At 44.7% G+C, this 18,947-nt stretch overlaps 1 protein-coding gene across 4 annotated transcripts in view; it reads right to left on the bottom strand.

Annotated features, from left to right (window-relative positions):
* The window catches only part of PSD3 (pleckstrin and Sec7 domain containing 3), a 175,650-nt gene that overhangs the window by 108,786 nt on the left and 47,917 nt on the right, over positions 1–18,947 (bottom strand). The window contains exon 1 of one of the 4 annotated variants that reach the window (XM_090038928.1): positions 11,257–11,408. The exons of the other annotated variants lie outside the window; for them this stretch is intronic. The gene's annotated coding sequence lies outside the window, so the exon portion shown is untranslated. Of the gene's footprint in view, positions 1–11,256; positions 11,409–18,947 lie in introns of those variants that run through there. 4 annotated transcript variants of the gene reach the window in all.

Below are 18,947 nucleotides of genomic sequence, written 5' to 3'. Positions count from 1 at the left end.
CTGAGCTACCGTGGATTTTAAAAGATGCCAAGTAAGGTGCAGGATACAGGATGAGAAATCTGATGGTTCAGGGGAAGCTGCATTACAGTAGGGTTACCAAGGTTGAGTACTCTGACTGTCACCTTGGTTCTCAGCATTTTTCACTACTTCAAGGGCCAGAGAAGCAGTAAAACAGAGCACTCAGACTCCCCACCAATTAGCTGTGGGCCAGAGAGGCTGAGCCCTGTAGCTCTCCATCTCTGCAGCACGTAGAGCAGGGAATAAGACTGACTGAGAGGCTTTCCTCAGTTCCTCTTGAGCTCCTACAGCAAGTGTGCTGAGGGGACACCGAGTGCTCAGCTCCCTGCATCTCCGACAGGGGGGCTAGAAGGCTTCTGCCAGTCTCCCTCCCTGCTGGTAGACGTTGTCTGATGCCAGGCAGTTCTGTTTCAGTTCTCTCAGAGCTGACTCTCTCAAAGATCCCTCCCAGAAAAACATTTCACGTTATTCCCCCTGCCAGGTTAAATCAACAATCTGTCACACCCACAATCACACACACTTGCAAGGGTATGTGTGCACTTCTTTTTCTTTCTTTTTTTTTTGCTTGGAAAAAAATCATCTTCCAGCCAGTGCTAGTCTCAGTACCTCCACACAGCAGCCAAACATGCAATGGCAGAAATTTTTCAAAAACCAGCGCACCCATGTTCAGATTCAGTTATCCTGCCTTTGGTCTTCCATGATCTCTCATTAAAACCAACCAACCACCAACAACACAAAAAGTTTAGGAAATTCTCCCACAAAAAAACCCCTTGATATTAAGCTTCTGTTAACAGAGGGTTGACACAATGTCACAGCAGCTGTTACAAACATGTTCCAGATGTGGGCAGCATGCATTACAGAGGATTTCTAAGCACCAAAAGAGAATGCGTTATAGCTTCATAAGCCATTACAAGCCTTTAGACATTATAAGCTATGTTGATAAACAACCAAATGACCTGTTGTTCTACCAATGGGTTAGTCATCTATTAAAGCATCTTGTAATTATTAGCTCTTTAGAAATGGGACCTCACATTAAGCGGGACCCCAAAAAATCCTTGCCAACTTGCTAAACTAGAAAAGACCTGCCATGAGAGAATACACATCTGAGGACTACACGTTTCTTCACCTACTAGCAAACACACACTAAAACAAAAAGATGCCATATAGCATTATCAGAGCATTTTTATATTGAGTCTCTCTGCATTCATGTCCTGCTGATTCACTGACAATTGAATCAAAAAGGCAAGCCCTCTCAAATGTACACGTTTATGGTTGGAGTTCAGAGTTGCCATCTTAGGCTAAGCTTTTTCAAAGCATCTACAGGAACAGGACATCCATCTGGGATTTGTTTTATTTTAATTTAAATAATAAAAAAAAGACACCATAAAAAGCTGTCAGAGCCCTACCTATTATGTGATTAATAAATGCCTTCTAATGCCAGCATTATTCAAATTCCACCAGATGGCTACCCATAATACACAAAAGCTCCCTTCTTCTCCTTCGCAGCAGTAAGCAGTACATCCCTAGCCTTTTCCTAGCAGATGTCTGTAGCGTGCAAAGAAGAGCACAAATTGCAGACACAGTGCAAAGAGCAAGTTGCAAAGTTCTGCAGCCCTCACAAAACACACTCTGCCAGCAACCCCTTGTCCTTTCATACTAAGCATAGACAGCATCTGACTCCCATAGACAGGTTCAAATACCTCCGCCTAAATGTGTAACAAAAGAAAAGATAAACTACTAAGCTGCAAATTATTCTTGTTATCTCACTCACCCCAAGTCACCTCAGCTGGGACTTGAACCCAGATCTCCCACATGGTAGGCAGGAACGCTGCCACATTATTACTATCCATGTGGCAATGTTTGCCAAACCTTCCACATTCAGACACTGTTTCCAATGCCATGTCAAACTCTGCATGACCACCAATAAATCACAGCCCTCCTTCCCCACTACTCCTTATAATGGCCAGTATTTATCACCCTGTAAGGTAGCAACCCTGACAGATGACATCTGCATTATACCTGGAGTCATTATCCATGAAAATGAATGCTACCTCCAACCCCCAGTGCCTAGTACCAACAACCACCATGCAGTGAGCATAACTATAACCATGTTACAGCAACCATAAGATTCTAGCCAGTGTGCTGGCACAGTACCTGAAGAGTAAAGGGGGAATGAACAAAGGGAAAGAAGAGAGCTGGCTCCTTTCTCTCACCTTTGGATTAGAGCAAATGGGGGAAAAGTACAGCTCCTGGGCCAGACTCAGCCTTCCAACTGATTGTATCCAGCCCACGGCTGCCCCTGCAGGACTCCACATGGGGCCGAGCCCTGCCTGCTTCCACCCCCAGGACAGCCAGCACAGCTTCCCAGCAGGGTTGCTCCTGGTGCTGCTACAGCTGCCTGGGTACTCCTCCCACTTCTGGCTAAGAGCTCACCGCGGACTCCAGGAACTCAACCCAGCTGCTGCAGGCAAATCTGTCAAGGTGGAAGAGAGACCATCAGCCACCTCCTATGGCTCTGTCCCTATGCCAAGGATGTGTGGAAAAAGGTAAACTGGCTCCACGAAGAGGTGACAGGAGTCAGAGGCTGATGAGGACAAAGGTGGCACTGTACAAACACCTGGCTAAACATCAGGAATCCCCAACAACCTACATCAACCAGTTTGTGTCCTGTGTCAAGAGCACCCTGTGGAAATGCAGGAACCTACTTATGTACAGATACATGGAGCTCGAGGAAGCAGACTGTGTTAAAATGGTTCTGAGTGAACTCCAGTCCTACTACTAGAAATTGGTGGCAGAGGACAGAGAAGATGCAGCCAACTCCACCTGGCAAGGGACACTTGGCAAAGCCTGTTCAAAGACTCTCCAGGATAACGAAAATGACAGCGACCCAACTGGACCTCGAGACAGCGAAGGTGACAGCAGAAGCGGAAGCAACAGGAAAGCAACAAGGACAGTGAATATGCAGAAAATGTAAATCCCAACCATCGGGGCAAGAACCAAGAGACTGTGTAAGGGAAAGGACTGCAGATTGGTGAGCAGTAGTACGGATGTACAGGTGCGTCTTTTGTAATGGGTGCACGCGCGGGTTTTGAATGCGTTTTAAAATGTGTGAAGAAGAGCTTATGCAGGATCCTGTATATATATATATATAACTATACCGATATCTATCTTTTTTTCATCCCCCCTACCCCCCCCAAAAAAAAACAAAACAAAAACCACCTGGTGACAGCTGCCAGGCTGTGTGGGAGTGAATCTTTCACAAGGACCTGAAGAAATAGCACAGAGACCTGAACTGGCAGGCAGCCCACCATGCAGGCATGGAAAAAAACACAGCAGGGAAGAGGGATCCATCCAACTGCCCAAGACAGACCTGCTACTGGCAGGCAGAAATGATAGACCACCTCTTCTGGGACTGCCCATATGCCAGAGAGGTGTGAAAGAAAGTACACACACTCCTCCTGGTGGTGACAGGTTTCAGAGACCTGACCAGGGCAGCACTTCTCTACGGGCACCTGCCCAGACAGCAAGGGAGTCTGACAGCCCACTTCGACCAATGCATATCCTGCTTCAGGTATACACTGTGGAAAGCTAGGAACCTGCTCATAAACACACTCAGACCCCACAGTCGAAGACTGGATTAAAATGGGACTAAGTGAAATGGACTGGTACTGCAGGAAGACAAAAGAGGACAACAGGAAAGAAATGGCAGACCTCATATGGTGAAGAGGGGTCCGGCATAGACTTTTTCAGGAGCAGGCCCTCTGAGGAGGGCAGTGGGTGGGGGGAAGGGTATGGAGATGGGTGCATGGGCATGCAGATATGAACTCTGTTAGTGCGCTTTGAGCTGCCAAATGAACCAGAGGCCAACTGGCAGAGTGCTGGAATATATATATATATCTCTCTCTCAAATATTTTTGCAAAAAAAAAAATACAACATCATACCCAACTTAACCAGCAAAGAATCTTGCTCAGTAAAGGCTGCAAGACTGAAGCAGCTTCCTCCCTCCTCCCCCTGCATTGGCAAAAAAACACTACTGCAGCTAAATACGTACTAGGACTTTGTGTGTAGTAGCTCGTTTTATTGGGAAGGAATCTTTTTCTGTCATTTAGTTTTATAGCTTGCTTGTGGTATTGTTATTAAAGCCTTTCTGGTATTAATCAACTGGTGTGGTGTCAATTCTTAAGGCACTAGGTTTAAAAACCTGCTTTTTGAGTGCAACATAAATCACTCACATGGACTGGTATAGGGGAGGGATCACCCCTTATGGAAAGGAGGAGACTGGGGTTCTATTCCTGATTCTGCCACTAACCTGCTGCATAACCTTCAGCAAGTCACTTCACTACTCTGCTTTCCCCTCAGAAAAAATGGTGCCCTCTTGGTGAAGTGTTCTGAGATCTACCGACGAAGTGACAGATCACAGCAGAGTAACACAAGAAGGAAAAATTGCTCTGTTGCCATCTTTGGCTGTTACATGCAGGCTGACAACAGTGCTAATAGCCCATTAGTGCCAACTGTAAATGGTGGGGGTTTCTGTCCAATATCTGTTCTTAGTAGCTAGAACCACATTCCTCAAACTGGAGTATACAACAAACTTCTGGAGAGGAAGGAACAGGAAAGTAGAAGGAGGAAATGGAAGGAAAACAAATAAATGAGGAGCAACTCTGAAGTCACTCTTTGGCTTTGGAAAAGGTGTCAGGGCAATAATTGTGACGAGTGGGTTACTTTTTTAGGTCCTATACCACAATCAGAGAGGCACATAGTAGGAGAAGTTTGGGAGTCCCTGATCTACAGGGAGACAACTCAGGGTGGACTCAGATCCCTTGCATAAATGAAACTGGCCCTGAGGCATCTGCAGTTTACATGACAAAAATGAAAAAATGTTCATGATGTAAGCCCAAGAAATGTGTAATGGGCTTTACTTCATCCAGCCCTGGATTTAAAGACAGAAGGAACCATAACAATCAGCTAATGCAATTCCCTGCATATCATAAGTCACAAAATTTCACCCAGCATTTCCTGGAAAGTTAAATTAAGAGGCCATCCTTAACAGACTAGCTGAAGGCAATATCCTGAGGGATACCTAGCATGGGTTTGTTGCAGGTAGGTCTTGCCTGACCAATCTCATTTCCTTTTGGGACCAGGTGACCTATCACCTGGACATGGGGGAAGAGATCGACGTTGTATATCTCGACTTCAAAAAAGCCTTCGATCTGGTATCCCATGATCACCTCTTGGCTAAACTGGCTAGCTGAGGCCTCGACCTCACTACGATCCACTGGCTGGGGAACTGGCTCTGCGGTAGGACCCAGAGGGTGGTGGTCGACGTGAGCCAATCGTCTTGGTGTGCTGTGACCAGTGGGGTCCCTCAAGGCTCTGTCCTAGGGCCTATATTATTTAACATCTTCATCAATGATGTGGACATTGGTGTCAGAAGTGGACTGGCTAAGTTTGCCAACACCAAACACCGGGGTAAAGCATCCACACCTGAGGACAGGAGGGTGATCCAGGCGGATCCTGACAGGCTCAGGAAATGGGCAGACCAGAACCTGATGGTGTTTAACACCGAAAAATGCAAGGTTCTCCACCTCGGGAGGAAAAACCTGCAGCATCCTTATAGGCTCAGCAGTGCTACACTGGCTAGCATTACAGATGAAAGGGACTTGGGGGTCATGATTGACCACAAGATGAACATAAGCCTTCAGTGTGATGCTGTGGCTAGTAAAGCGAGCAAAATCCTGGCCTGCATCCATAGATGCTTCTCAAGTAAATCCCGGATCGTCATTCTCCCATTGTACTCGGCCTTGGTGAGGCCAGAGCTGGAGTATTACATCCAGTTTTGGGCTCCACAATTCAAAAAGGATGTGGAGAAGCTTGAGAGGGTGCAGAGAAGAACCACACACATGATCAGAGGCCAGGAAAACAGACCTTATGATGAGAGGCTGAGAGCCATGGGGCTCTTCAGTCTGGAAAAGTGCAGGTTCAGGGGTGATCTGGTGGCCACCTATAAATTTATCAGGGGTGCTCATCAGGATCTGGGGGGACGTCTGTTCACCAAAGCGCCCCAAGGGATGACAAGATCCAATGGTCACAAACTCTGCCATGACCATTTCAGGCTGGACGTAAGAAAGAACTTCTTCACTGTCCGAGCCCCCTAGTTTTGGAATAGACTGCCGCCGGAGGCGGTTCAAACACTCACCTTGAATGCCTTCAAGACACATTAGACTGCTTATCTTGCTGGGATCCTATGATCCCTGCTGACTTCCTACCCCTGGGGCAGGGGGCTGGACTCAATGTCCACTCAATGTCTACGAAATCGATGAAATTATGCAAGCCAGGAATAGAGGGAACTTGAACTCATCAGGCCCACACCATCCTGCTGAAGTCACCAACTAAGTTAGCTCAAACTATTTTTGTCTTTGGCAGAAAGCACACAACCTATGCTGTTCTTTCTGCTTCAGACTTCTCAGACTCTTATCTGACCACTCTGAAGCTGTGTGCTGCAGTACCTAATCAAAAATCTGAACAGCATGATAAACAATTACAACCTTAAATTCAATATGTAACACTAACCCTAATGGTCTTACAGCCAATAAATACAGACTGAAAATGCCTCCAGGAATACCTTTACCTGATGGATTACAATAGCTGTGCAGAAGCTTTTTAACAATAAAAAGTCTCCTTTTTTAGATATATGGGGAGCTAGAGGAACAGCAAGGGCAACATTGGACCCCTGCTAAACCAGATGGGACAACTGATGCCCAGGAAAAACCCAACTTGCTAAATGGGTACTTTGCATCGGTCTTTCACCTGTCCCATGGGACACTCCTGCCCATTACGGGACAGGGAGGCCCGGATGAGGGAGATTCCTTACCCCCCATCAATGCTGACCTCGTGAAGGAACACCTTGAGAGGCTGGACACCTTGAAGTCAGCCAGCCCTGACAGTTTACACCCCAGGGTACTCAAGGAGTTGGCTAGCATCATAGCTCAGCCCCTGGCATGGATCTTCAAGAACTCCTGGTGCTCTGGTGAGCCACCCAATGATTGGAAGAAGGCCAATGTGGTGCCTATCTTCAAGGAAGGGAGGAAAGTGGATCCAGCAAACTACAGGCCCATCATCCTGACCTCTATCTCAGGGAAGGTCTTGGAAAAGATTATCAAAGAGGCCATTCTTAACAGACTGACCAATGGCAACATCCTGAGGGATGGCCAGCATGGGTTTGTTGCGGGTAGGTCTTGCCTTACCAATCTCATCTCCTTCTACAACCAGGTGACTGGGCAAAGAAGAAGAGATTGATGTCGTATATCTTGACTTTAAAAAAGCCTTCGACCTGGTATCCCATAATCACCTCTTAGTACAACTGGCTAACTGCGGCCTCGGCTACACCACAATCCGCTGGCTGGGGAATTAACTCCATGGTCAGACACAGAGCGTGGTGGTTAACGGAAGTCAATCATCGCGGTGCCCTGTGACCAGTGGGGTCCCTCAAGGCTCTGTCCTAGGGCCTATACTATTTAACATCTTCATCAATGATGTGGACATTGGTATCAGAAGCAGACTGGCTAAGTTTGCCAAAGACACCAAACTCTGGGGTAAAGCATCCACACCTGAGGACAGGAGGGTGATCCAGGCTGACCTGGACAGGCTCAGGAAATGGGCGGACAAGAACCTGATGGTGTTCAACACTGAAAAATGCAAGGTTCTCCAGCTGGGGAGGAAAAACCTGCAGCATCCTTATAGGTTCAGGAGTGCTACGCTGGCTAGCACTACAGACAAAAAGGACTTGATTGACCACAAGATGAACATAAGCCTTCAATGTGATACTGCTGCTAGTAAAGCAAGCAAAACGCTTGTTTATATCCACAGATGCTTCTCAAGCAAATCCCGGGACGTCATTCTCCTGCTGTACTCGGCGTTGGTGAGGCCGCAGCTGGAGTACTGCATCCAGTTTTGGGCTCCACAATTCAAAAAGGATGTGGAGAAGCTTGAGAGGGTGCAAAGAAGAGCCACACACATGATAAGAGGTCAGGAAAGCACACCTTATGATGAGAGGCTGAGAGCCATGGGGCTCTTTAGTCTGGAAAAGCACAGGCTCAAGGGTGATCTGGTGGCCACCTATAAGTTTATCAGGGGTGCTTATCAGGATCTGGGAGAACGTTTGTTCACCAGAGCGCCCTGAGGGATGACAAGGCTGAACAGTCACAAACTCCTCCATAACTGTTTCAGGCTGGACATAATGAAGAATGTCTTTACTGTCTGAGCCCCCAAGGTTTGGAATAGATTGTTGCCAGAGGTGGTTCAAGCACCTACTCTGAATGCCTTCAAAAGACATCTGGATGTGTATCTTGCTGGGATCCTATGATCCCTGCTGACTTTCTGCCCCTGGGTCAGGGGGCTGGACTCTATAATCCTCCAAGGTCCCTTCCAGCCCTAATGTCTATGAAATCTATGAAACCTTCCATAACTGTTATCCCTCTCATCCTTTTTGAGCATTTTTACTGAGGAAACCAAAGGGCTGAACAGATCTTGATTCCACTGAACTAAGTGATCTGCACACTAGAGCTGGCTGGGGATTTTCTAATGAACTTCTTTTTGATTAGTCTAAACTGAAATTCTATGGAAATGTATCCATTTGGGAAAAAATGTTTCTCAGGTCTAGGATACAATTTCTGTCACACAAAAAACAGAAAAAGGAACAGCCAATAAACTACAAGTTAGGGCATTCATTCACCTGAATGACTGTGGTTGGCTTGATTCAGAGTGAGGGCTTGAACCCAAGTCTCTGACACCCTGGGAGACTGCTACCCAGGAGGGTCTCCTTCCTTCCCTCATTTTCACAAAGCACTTCATAAAAGATCTCAGTTGTGTCTTAAGTAAAATGGGAATATGTTCAAAGTGTCAAAAGCATTCATCAAATAGGAAAGATATTTCCTACCCGGCTACAGTACTCATATACAGCGAACAATGCTACCCTTTCCCCACACACCTGGCAGCCTCAAAAGCAAGACAGTACGTGGGTGAGAAACACCATTGCTGCTTTAGCACAGACTAGCTCTTTGTACAGTACCAGCAAACATGCTTGCCTAGCCCTTATCAGTTGGCAGTGTAATGTATGCTGTGTGGCAGATGCCTTTGAATTACAGTCTCATCTGGAGGCAATGCAGCCCTTCCCCCAGGAATGTTAATCCGTCTGGCATGCACATCCAAAAGAGAAATTAAATTAGTGCAGAAAATTCAGAGAAGACAGGGCTGGGGTTTAATAAAACTCTGAAAGGGTGGAGGAGGTAAGGAGGCAAGGAGAGTTGCTGTAATACAACCGTGTGTTGTTTTTTTCCCCTTAAATAAATCTGCATTTCCACAACATCAGCTTTCTTTCAAGACAAAGTAAGTTATGCTTCTGTCAGAAAAGCCCATCACAGCCAGGAAAGTGGCAGTTATCAAATAAGGTGCTTAACATTTACTAGTGAGATACTCTGCAACTCAAGTTTGTTTGTTTTTAATGAATACAGTTTAAGTCTTTTTTAATATATAATTTTAACAAAGCACCTCTGGATATGAAGTTGTATCTGTCACTAATCGAATGGCCCCGCAATGGCAGCTAGGCCCTCCAAACCAGGGGCTGATACCCCACTTTCACAGGCTCTGTGGATGGGATTCCCAGAAATGCTCGTCCGTCCCTTTCCAGTCAGTGTCAACCCAATGAAAACTGCCACTACTTGTGGATGAAAAACCCTGCCCAGTCAATGCAACTGCTTACTAAGTGACAGTCCCTGCTTAAAACAGCTTACAATTTCAAGGAAAAGTGAACACCGAGTAAGCGAGAGAGCTATCCAGCTGCCTCAGAACCCACCTTGGAGCACAGGTATGCTATAAGAAAGTGTATGCTTTAAGGGAGCCGAAACACTGTGGGTGCTAGAGGAAGGACTGTGCAAGGGAATGCCCTGGCAGAAAAAATCCAAGCAGCTTTAGAACAAGATGAGTCAGTTCCTGCTATGAATGACTGACACTGCAGAGAGCTAGAGTGCTTCAATCCTACTTACAATGAGTTTCACAATTAGTTAACGTCTTGCGATCTGTTAGGCGGAAGGTTCTCCAAGGCCTGCGGGTTCAGTAGAAACTCACGTCAAACAATGATTTACCTCGTTGATTAACTATACTTACAGACTTTCCCAAGACACAAATGCAGGAGGAAAAGTTCTTTTCTGGGTAGGTGATTCACTGTGCTATTTGGCTGTCCGCAATTTAACACGCTTTGAAGTCCTACATATGAAATCGCTTCAAAGACAAGCTTTGAAGTAGATCAGTGCTCTATGAGCAGTACAGCTGCCCTCCCTTGCAACTTCAATTTGTGGGGTGGCTCATAAGCACAGCTATAGTGAGGATATGAATGGAAGGCAACTTCTATGAACCGATATTTAAATGAGCAGCTACCAAGAAGCCATTCAAAAGAAACAAGTACTCAAACTTGTCACATTACCAAGAAAAAGGAACATAAAAAGCCACTATGATCCTAACTTCCCATTATCTTAAACAAAAAGATACATATGGAGACTCATTTCAGGAACTAAATCACTTTCAGCCACCTAAAATAAACCCGGATTCTTGATTCACTCACACTCTCTCCCTTTTAGCTATTTTAGAAAAAACACCCCTTGCTAATCACAAAAAGCAGTAAGCAAGTCCCTGAAACATCAGAAAATGCCATTTGTAGCCAACCTATGTTACAGCAAGTCCAAATGCTACCTATGTAGGATCAGAGTATTAGAACAGCAAGTACATCCGTATTCAGAGATGGGATTAAGAATCCCCCAACAGACAGTACATCCAATAATACAACTGATGCCACATGGGATTGTAGCCTGGAGGGCACACGTGCTGAAAACATAATGTGCTGATTTCCATGCAGCTGAGAACTATTTTACACTGCTGTACACCTTATACTCATGTACACTTTTAAGGGCCCTTTACTCATGCACACTTTTAAGGGCCTTTCCAGATCCCAAAGAAGTACAAAGCAGACTCAGTGTAAATAAAAATGAAGCCCCTTCTGACTGTCCTGGTCTAGTCTCTATTTTTTTTTTTTTTTTTTTTTACAGTTTAAGCAGATTGGCTATACAGAGTCAGACACTCACAATGTAAATTAGCCTGGTCCTGTTCCTGTCCATTAGGATCTGACCCATCTGCTCAATGAGTGCAGAAATAAACACTCAAGAAAGAATGCATTCAGTGTAAGTTACCTCTGTTCAGAAGCACTCAGCCCATAACTGCTCCGCACGTGCAGGGGAATCGCTTTCTAACCCATTTGTTCAGCAGTGATTACCATCACTGCAAGTTTCCTGCATCTGCTGCTGCTGGGGCAAGAAATCCAGACACTATACACTTGGCTCTCTTGTGACATTTCCCTGCAGCTTTTTCATAGGCTCCTCAGCAGCTGGATCCCCCACTTGAAGGAAATTTAAGTACTTCCCCCTGCTCTTCCTAGTTCCCTACAACAACTTCCCTCCAACAAATCTGCTTCAAATACCTACAATGAAGTCATACATGACTCTCCACCAGTTTAACTGTTTCGATACCAGCCCAGGCAGCCCATGTTAATGGTACAGCTGTTTCACCTTAATTCTTTTGCTGGCACCTAGAAAAACAGATGCACAGAAATACAGCAATTATTCGCTGATTTAATGGCTTCCCTGGAAAAAAAGAACTACATGCAGATAGTATGGGCCATGCTGGTAATTTTCCATACAAGTTTTTCTCCCATAGTGAAATGAACTTTCATTTATTTTTTGCCCCAACTGAAAGACCAGTCAGCTAGGCTGCCAAATAGTTTGAATATTTTTTGTATTGCTGTCCCTACCTAGTCACATACGAGATGAGTTACGTTCTCATACAGTTCTTCACAATGGTTTGATTCAGCTTCTCTTGAAGAAAGACATCAGAGAAAAAGCCGAAGTAACCAGTAAGAGGGGGCTTGAGTGACAGGCAGGGCATCTCTAATGGATAAGCAAGCAGTTTGCCAGATTCTCAGCTGGAATAAATCCACCAAATTCAAGCAGTGGTCTGACAAAGTATGGGCTACCAAACTAAAAGACACTCACTTTAATGGAGCTGTGCCAGAACATGCCAGCTTCAAATCTGGCCCCTGTGCTTTACACTGAATAGGCCTGTGCTGCTTTCTGACCAGCTCCTCTGGATCTCCCTCTCCTTTTGTCAGTTCCTGGATTTTGTTACATTTTGTTTGTCTTGCTTTATTTTGGGAAGAGGCTGAGAACCAACCATGTAGTCAGCGGGTCATTTTATAAAACAACAGCTCATTTGTTGAAGTCTAAGTAGTTTTATAAACCCTCAGCAAACATGCGTCAGAAATACAGTATTAACTGATGTGGAATTTTTGTTCAGAGAAGCAATATAAAGTAAAAAATTCAAAGCTAGAGATAACAGCTCTTCTGGCCTCCAAATCTATGAAGCTGTCCTGATACAACCATTTCTTGGAATGAAAAACAATACTGGGACAGGACCCTTCACTTCTCTAAACAATTATATATCCCTGACACCACAGCAGATCAGGCAAACAATTTACACCAGGTATGAACCTGCCGCATTTGCTTCACTCATGTTAATAAACTAAAGTACATCTATTATACTTTTTAATGTGCAAACAAATTGCCAGATGCATTAGCTTGGCTGTATACAAGTGTGCTATTAATACTGACTAAAGGGTAACCAAGTGTCTAAGGATCTATTTGTCTTCTTTGGTTGCTAATGGGTTTGATGCATTCATTTTCCCCACATAGCAACAATTGCTCCGTATTCTTTGAAATCAGGTAACTTCTTGTCTACTGAGAAGCTACTGGTAATTTAGCATCTACTATGGCAGGAGTTATGAAGGCTGGAATTTTCAAAAGGAGCCAAAGCAAGAATAGCCCAAATCCCACATCCGTGGGGGGCTTTCATGCAACAGGTGAAATACTTAGCAGAGAATGGAGGTCTAAGGGCAGTTTCCGCTTCCTTTGTGCTTCCTGGGTATTAGAGATGAAGGGGGAGGGAAATCAAAATCTGGCCCTTTAAATAATACTGTTTCAACACACCTTCCTAAACAGAACATGATGAGCTTGCTTCTTAACTGCTGATAGTGCATGGTTGGTGGGGGCGGGGTGTGGGGGGTTCAGAAACAAAGTGAAAAATTGCTCTGGCTTCCCTACATAAACAACTTTTTCAAAAAAGAAAGCAGACCCAGAAATCAAACAAAAAGGGACACCTTTTTTGTGTAACAGCCAGAAGCCAAAGATCAGAGTTAAGTAGAAAGGCAAGTGGTGAAAGACTAGCCCAGAGATGGGCAGCAGACAAGACCTGTGCCTCTGACTTCACCTTCAAAAGGATATTAGCTTGAAAGATAAAATTGGTAGGTGCTCCCTTTAAAAGTGATCTTCATGGCACCTATGCTACCCAGCAAACAATAAGTTTTATAGGCTCTTATAAAATAGACCAGCACCTGGAGCAGACACACAAAGAATCACTTTGGGGTAGTTCCTTGCAATAAGCACTACCAAAGTGCATCAGCAGTTAGTAGCAGGAGAGTAGTTCACACCCTGCTTGCCTTGAGCAAACAGCTACCCCAGATTAAGCTGCAGACAGATGACACCTATACCAGTGTCACTGAACTCCTGATTTCTTTCAGGAGTAGTTCTACACTGGATCAGGTAACTTTAGTCTAGTGGAGCAATTTACATAATCTGTCCACTCCTTTTTTAATACCAGCATAAACCTGCCACCTGTCAAGCCTTAAGACTGTACAGAAAACAATTGTAGCAACTGTTCTCAAAAAAGGTCATAAGTGTGATCCTGGTAACTACCATGTTATAGATCAAATCCCAAGTAAAAACTTCAAGTGATAAAAAACCCACTGCATAAATATAGGGGAATAGAACCATGGAACAGCAAGTACTGTGCATTTGCAAAGAATAAATCTTTTCAGACAGCATAAGGGGATGTGAGAGACGTCTGGATTTTGGTCCAGCATTTATACTGTGGTCTCACGTGAATACTGTAATGAAAAGTTCATCTGAATTGCCCAAGATTAAAAAAAAATAAAACAAAACAATCCCTGCCCACCCCCCTTCAAAAACACTGTTCAACCCCCCTTCAAATTACCCTGTATATTCAGTTAATGATAAGTGGCAGGAGTTTGGGGAAATCAAGAAAAGTCAGAACCTGACCTGATTTTATCTATCATCTTCACTTTTTTATCAGAAGAGGCAACAAAGAGAACACAAATAACAAAGGCTGATTAGCTCAGTTGGTTAGAGCATAGTGCTAATAACACTAAGGGCACTGACAGAAGTGACAGTGTTTTGTGATCAGTCCCTGAAGCACTCTACAACTGTGCCCTGACAGAAAAGCACGGCTGCAGAGCACTTTAAAAATGCCCACTCACACAACAATCTGAACCCTCATTACTTGAGGGTTCAGATGAAGACGCTCCAAAAAGAAATACCTTCATTAACTTGTGTCAGCACATGCTGGGAGCAGACTGGATTGATGTAGCCCAGCCCAGCCCCGCCCCGCCATGGGTGCTGTCTGCAGAATGGGATGGGAGAGGGAGCTCAGTCTGGGGTTTGAGCAGCCTGTGCTGGAGGGTGGGGCAGGTGGATTGGAGCCTCCCCACAAGGTGAGGAGGTACAAATCCACTCACGGCACACTCCAGTGCAGGCTGGGCAAACCCCAGACCAAGCTCCCTCCACTCTCTTGCCATTCTGAAGATGGACCGGAGCTGGGAGGCGGGGTGGGCAGGGCTAGGCGACAGCAGCTGCAAGCACGCAGCTGCTCCAAACTGCAGTTTGATCCCCTAATCCCCCAGACCCAACAGCAAACGTCTGTTGGGTCTTGGGGATCACTGTAATTCATGGTGCTTCTAGCAAAGTGCCATGAGTAACAGTAGGGACTGCACATCTGTCAGCCTCCTAAGATTGTAGGTTCAATTCCTATATGGGACAACAAACTTTTCCTGCCTCAGGCAGGAGGTTGGACTTTCTCAGGTCCGTTCCAGTCCTGCTTCTCTATGATTGCTATGATAACCAGGCTGCTGGCAGGACATAGTATAACCATAGATAGAACCAATGGAGAGGCAGTAGAGAGAACAAGCAAGTAGGAGAGAGAACAAGGTTTAAGAGTGACCAATTACAACTGTGGAAGAGCCCAAAGTCTCTTAAGCAAAGTCAAAATCACACTAAGCAGAGCCTGAAGTACCTTGGAAACTTTGGCCTGGAATCTCGTGGATATGTACAAATTATCTTCAGGTTTGCTATTCTTCTCCACTCCACACCTCCCGCCCCCTTTAATACTTGCTTACAACAAAATCTTTTCACCAAAAGTCAGCTGCTAGAAATTGTAGTGTGTACTAGATGCAAGAATAATTGTAAGAGTTTCCTCCCATTATGGGCAAAAGTGGAAGTAAAAGCTACATATGACTCAGAGGGAGCAGAACAATAAACAAGCTCTGCTCCCTGGCTACTACTACTTTGTTACTTACTGTAAGGAAATATATTTTTTCTTCATTCTGCCTTTCAAAAGCAAGGTGGCAATTATACTCCAGGGCATCTCATATGCAAGAAAATACAGTATATGGAGGCCAATTCTCTCTCTTTTTTTTTTTTTAAATTTAAAGGGACTCAATTCAGGCTCTGAAATCTAGGGGCCTAAATATGAATTTAAGTGGCCTAATTTTCAGAAATGCTGAGCACTCAAATCCCTTTGAAGGCAACAACAGCCTTTTGATGCTGAAAGCTTGTGAAAACCAGGCTACTTATTCAGGTGCCTAAATATGGATTTAGACTCCCAGATTTTTGAAAACCTTTTGGAGGATCATTATCAACCGAAGTGGAAGACTTCAAGATCCAGGAAGGGAAATGCATTTCCCCCATCATTCTATTGCTATCAGCAGTATGCATGTGAAATGGAAAGAGACAACTGAATAGACTCAACTGGGCCTAAAGGGAACACAGGAAGGAGAAATAAACAGAGAAATAATTTGGGAGGAAAGCAGGGGTTCAAGTTCAGCAACAACAGAAACAAAGGAACTGAGAAGGGCCACTGTCAGTACCAGGGTCATGGTTCTCCATACTTCTGTAGCCACTGAGAACCACGTACCTCAGATATAAAATATGACCAGATGAGAGTAGCTGCATTTTGCACCCACACTACACTGGTGTAAATGATTACACCACAGGCAGAGCAATGGAGAATCAGGCTCAATGTCTGACTGCTGCAAAGGCACACAGACCTTCTCGTTCAGTGATCTGCAGCAACTAGATCCTTTGAAGGATGCCCTGAGGTTTAAGAATAATGAGATAAGGACAGGCTCAGACTCATTCCTACCTGGCCATTCCCCGTGCCCACTGCCCAGCCTCTCTGCAAGGAGGTAAAAGCACTGTAATAAATTCATTTTTGAAATGGGGTGCAGTTCCATTCATAAAAGTATGGAGGGATGCCTTGAGTCTAATGAGGGGTGCCTTAAAGTCTAGTAAGGGATGCCTTGAGTCTAAAAATGAGAACCACTGTTCTAGGTTAACTGTTCTGAAAGGCTGTGCAGCCTGCCACACCTGAACAATGTAGATCCACAGAGAAAGACCACAGCCCAGCAATTCTTCATTGTTCTGATTTAAGATAACCCTCTCTTCCTTGACTATACCTAGCCTGCACTTTGTAGGGAAACACTGGCTACAGAGACAGATAGGCAAAAATAGGGAAAGAGAAACTCCCAGCTATTAACATGCATAGTAACCAGAAAGTGGAAGTCTTTCACCAATCATTTAAATAGTGTACAGGTCTTGTTCATCCCCAGCACTCTGCTCCTCCATCAGACTGTAAGCATAGCCTGCAAGAAGAGCTGTATAACAAACCTGTTCAGAGAATTTCTTTTTTCAACCAGTAAACCTGTTTTCAGAGAGGCCCTACACAACTCTGAGAAGCAACTGAGAGGTCCAACATAGCAAGTGAGATGGGCAAGTTGGACAATTCCAGCAAAGGTGAGGCCCTCTCCCTGGTCCCAATCAGAAAATGCAGTGGGCCCAATGTCCTAGTGGCCACATTCTGTGTCCTCCATAGTCAGGTTAGGACTTACCAAATCTAACTAGGGTCAGCAACAGGTTGAGCCACCATGATACAAACCTCCAGACACAATAGAGCCTATAAAAGCTTGTAGCATGGATGTTTTTACTCTTTTATAATTATTATTAAATATTATTTCAAAGCCTTCACATACTAAAGTAGCTCCCTTCCTCCCCTTCCCTGAGGGATACTACCCTTCTGCTTTTTCATTAAAAGGCTGGAATACAATAGTGGTATGAAGTAAACCCTGTTAGATCGCCTGGTCTCAAGTCAACATGTAGGACCCAAGTACCATTTAGGCTAGGGCCTCCTTAAAGGCTGCCATAGAGGTGACAAGGGCGTTTCAATATACTGTACTCTCTGACATGCAGCACACCCCTGAATAAGATGCTCACCTGGTTTCTGAAAGGCAGAATGAAGCAAAAACGGCAACGTTGGGCAGAAAAGAAATAATGGGAGCCATGAACCATTTGGGCAGGGCAAACTGTCCTTCCTTCTGCAGAAGGAGCCTGGCAGGGGGGGAAAGGAGGTGTGCTTTTGCTTTCCCAGAAGTGGCAGAAACTACTATTACCATATTTTCTTGCTTATAATGTGAACCCCCATTTCTAACAGCTGAATTTTGGACAAAAAGTGTATTTGTATACAAGAAAATACAGTATATGGGAATTAGGCTGCTAAGGTCTGAACTACCGGAAGAGACTGATTCATCCTGCCTGTGCAAACAAACCGGATGTGTCAAGTGGCTGCTTCTCCTTTATTACATGAGAGGCTACTTTCATTTTCATGGGAACCATTAAACCTTTTCCTGCCTGTCAAACCTCTGCCTTTTGCTATTTACTGGATTGAAAAGAATCATTTTTCCTTTTACAATCTGTTTCTCTACACATCAGCATTGGCCAATAATTTTCTCACAACCTCCTCCCCCACTGCCACTCACATATTTTATGTCGCTACCGCTCAAAAGACAGAACTGTCCTTTCCTGCACCCTCAATTTACTGACTGTTCTCATCTTCTCTGTGCCTTCTGGCTTGGTTTCCAAAAACCACAACCCTTCCTTCTCAACTCCTAACATCCCAAAGTTTAGGCCTAGCCCTGAAAATTCTTACTTGTATGCTTGGTTTTAAATATGCAAGTAGTTTTATTGAACTCAATAGGATTATTCGCAGGCTTAAAAGCAGGAACACATGCCTTCAAAGTACAGGGACCTCAGATTACTCTCTGGACAGAAGTGCATACCCTTCACTCAGTGACCATCTGCTGTAAAACAATATCAAGGACATAGGCGAGAGAGCAGGTTGTAGAGAGCCCACTCCCCGGAGCCACAAGTCACACAAGTCCCTTCCTAGAGGACTGTATCACGGCTAAAGTCCTGGGCCCACTGGGGCGGACAGGAAAATTCCCATAGACTTCAATGTAAATATAGAACACTACAGGGCAAATAGAGACATCTAGTGGGTGCCTGGTATACCGCAAGCCATCAACTCATTACAATGACTTCCTATAATAGCTCAACAGTAGAGGTGGAAGTTACTGGAGAATTTCAGGGACAAAGCTGGCCAGGGAGCCTGGTGAAGGACACTAAGGAGTTGGCAAAACCATGTATATGTATATCTTTTAAACTAATTTCATTCCCAAAAACGACTGAAACTGTTTATCTGAAGCTTTCCAATATCATTCAACCTGAGATATAGGAAATTTCAACTCAAATAGTTCAACGGGACGAAGTAGTGCACATCTGCAGCACTACACTGTGGGCTGTCTACCTGGATTTCCCTGTACCCACCTAATTAGAGTAGGGGGGTTGTCTTTTCTTGCTAGCATGGT

Source organism: Crocodylus siamensis, chromosome 3, assembly GCF_052110815.1.
Source record: "Crocodylus siamensis isolate JL-2025a chromosome 3, ASM5211081v1, whole genome shotgun sequence".
In the NCBI taxonomy this organism is placed as follows: Eukaryota; Metazoa; Chordata; order Crocodylia; family Crocodylidae; genus Crocodylus; species Crocodylus siamensis.
The sequence above is the reverse complement of the archived record's forward strand: the minus strand, read 5'-3'. Positions and strand labels throughout refer to the sequence as shown.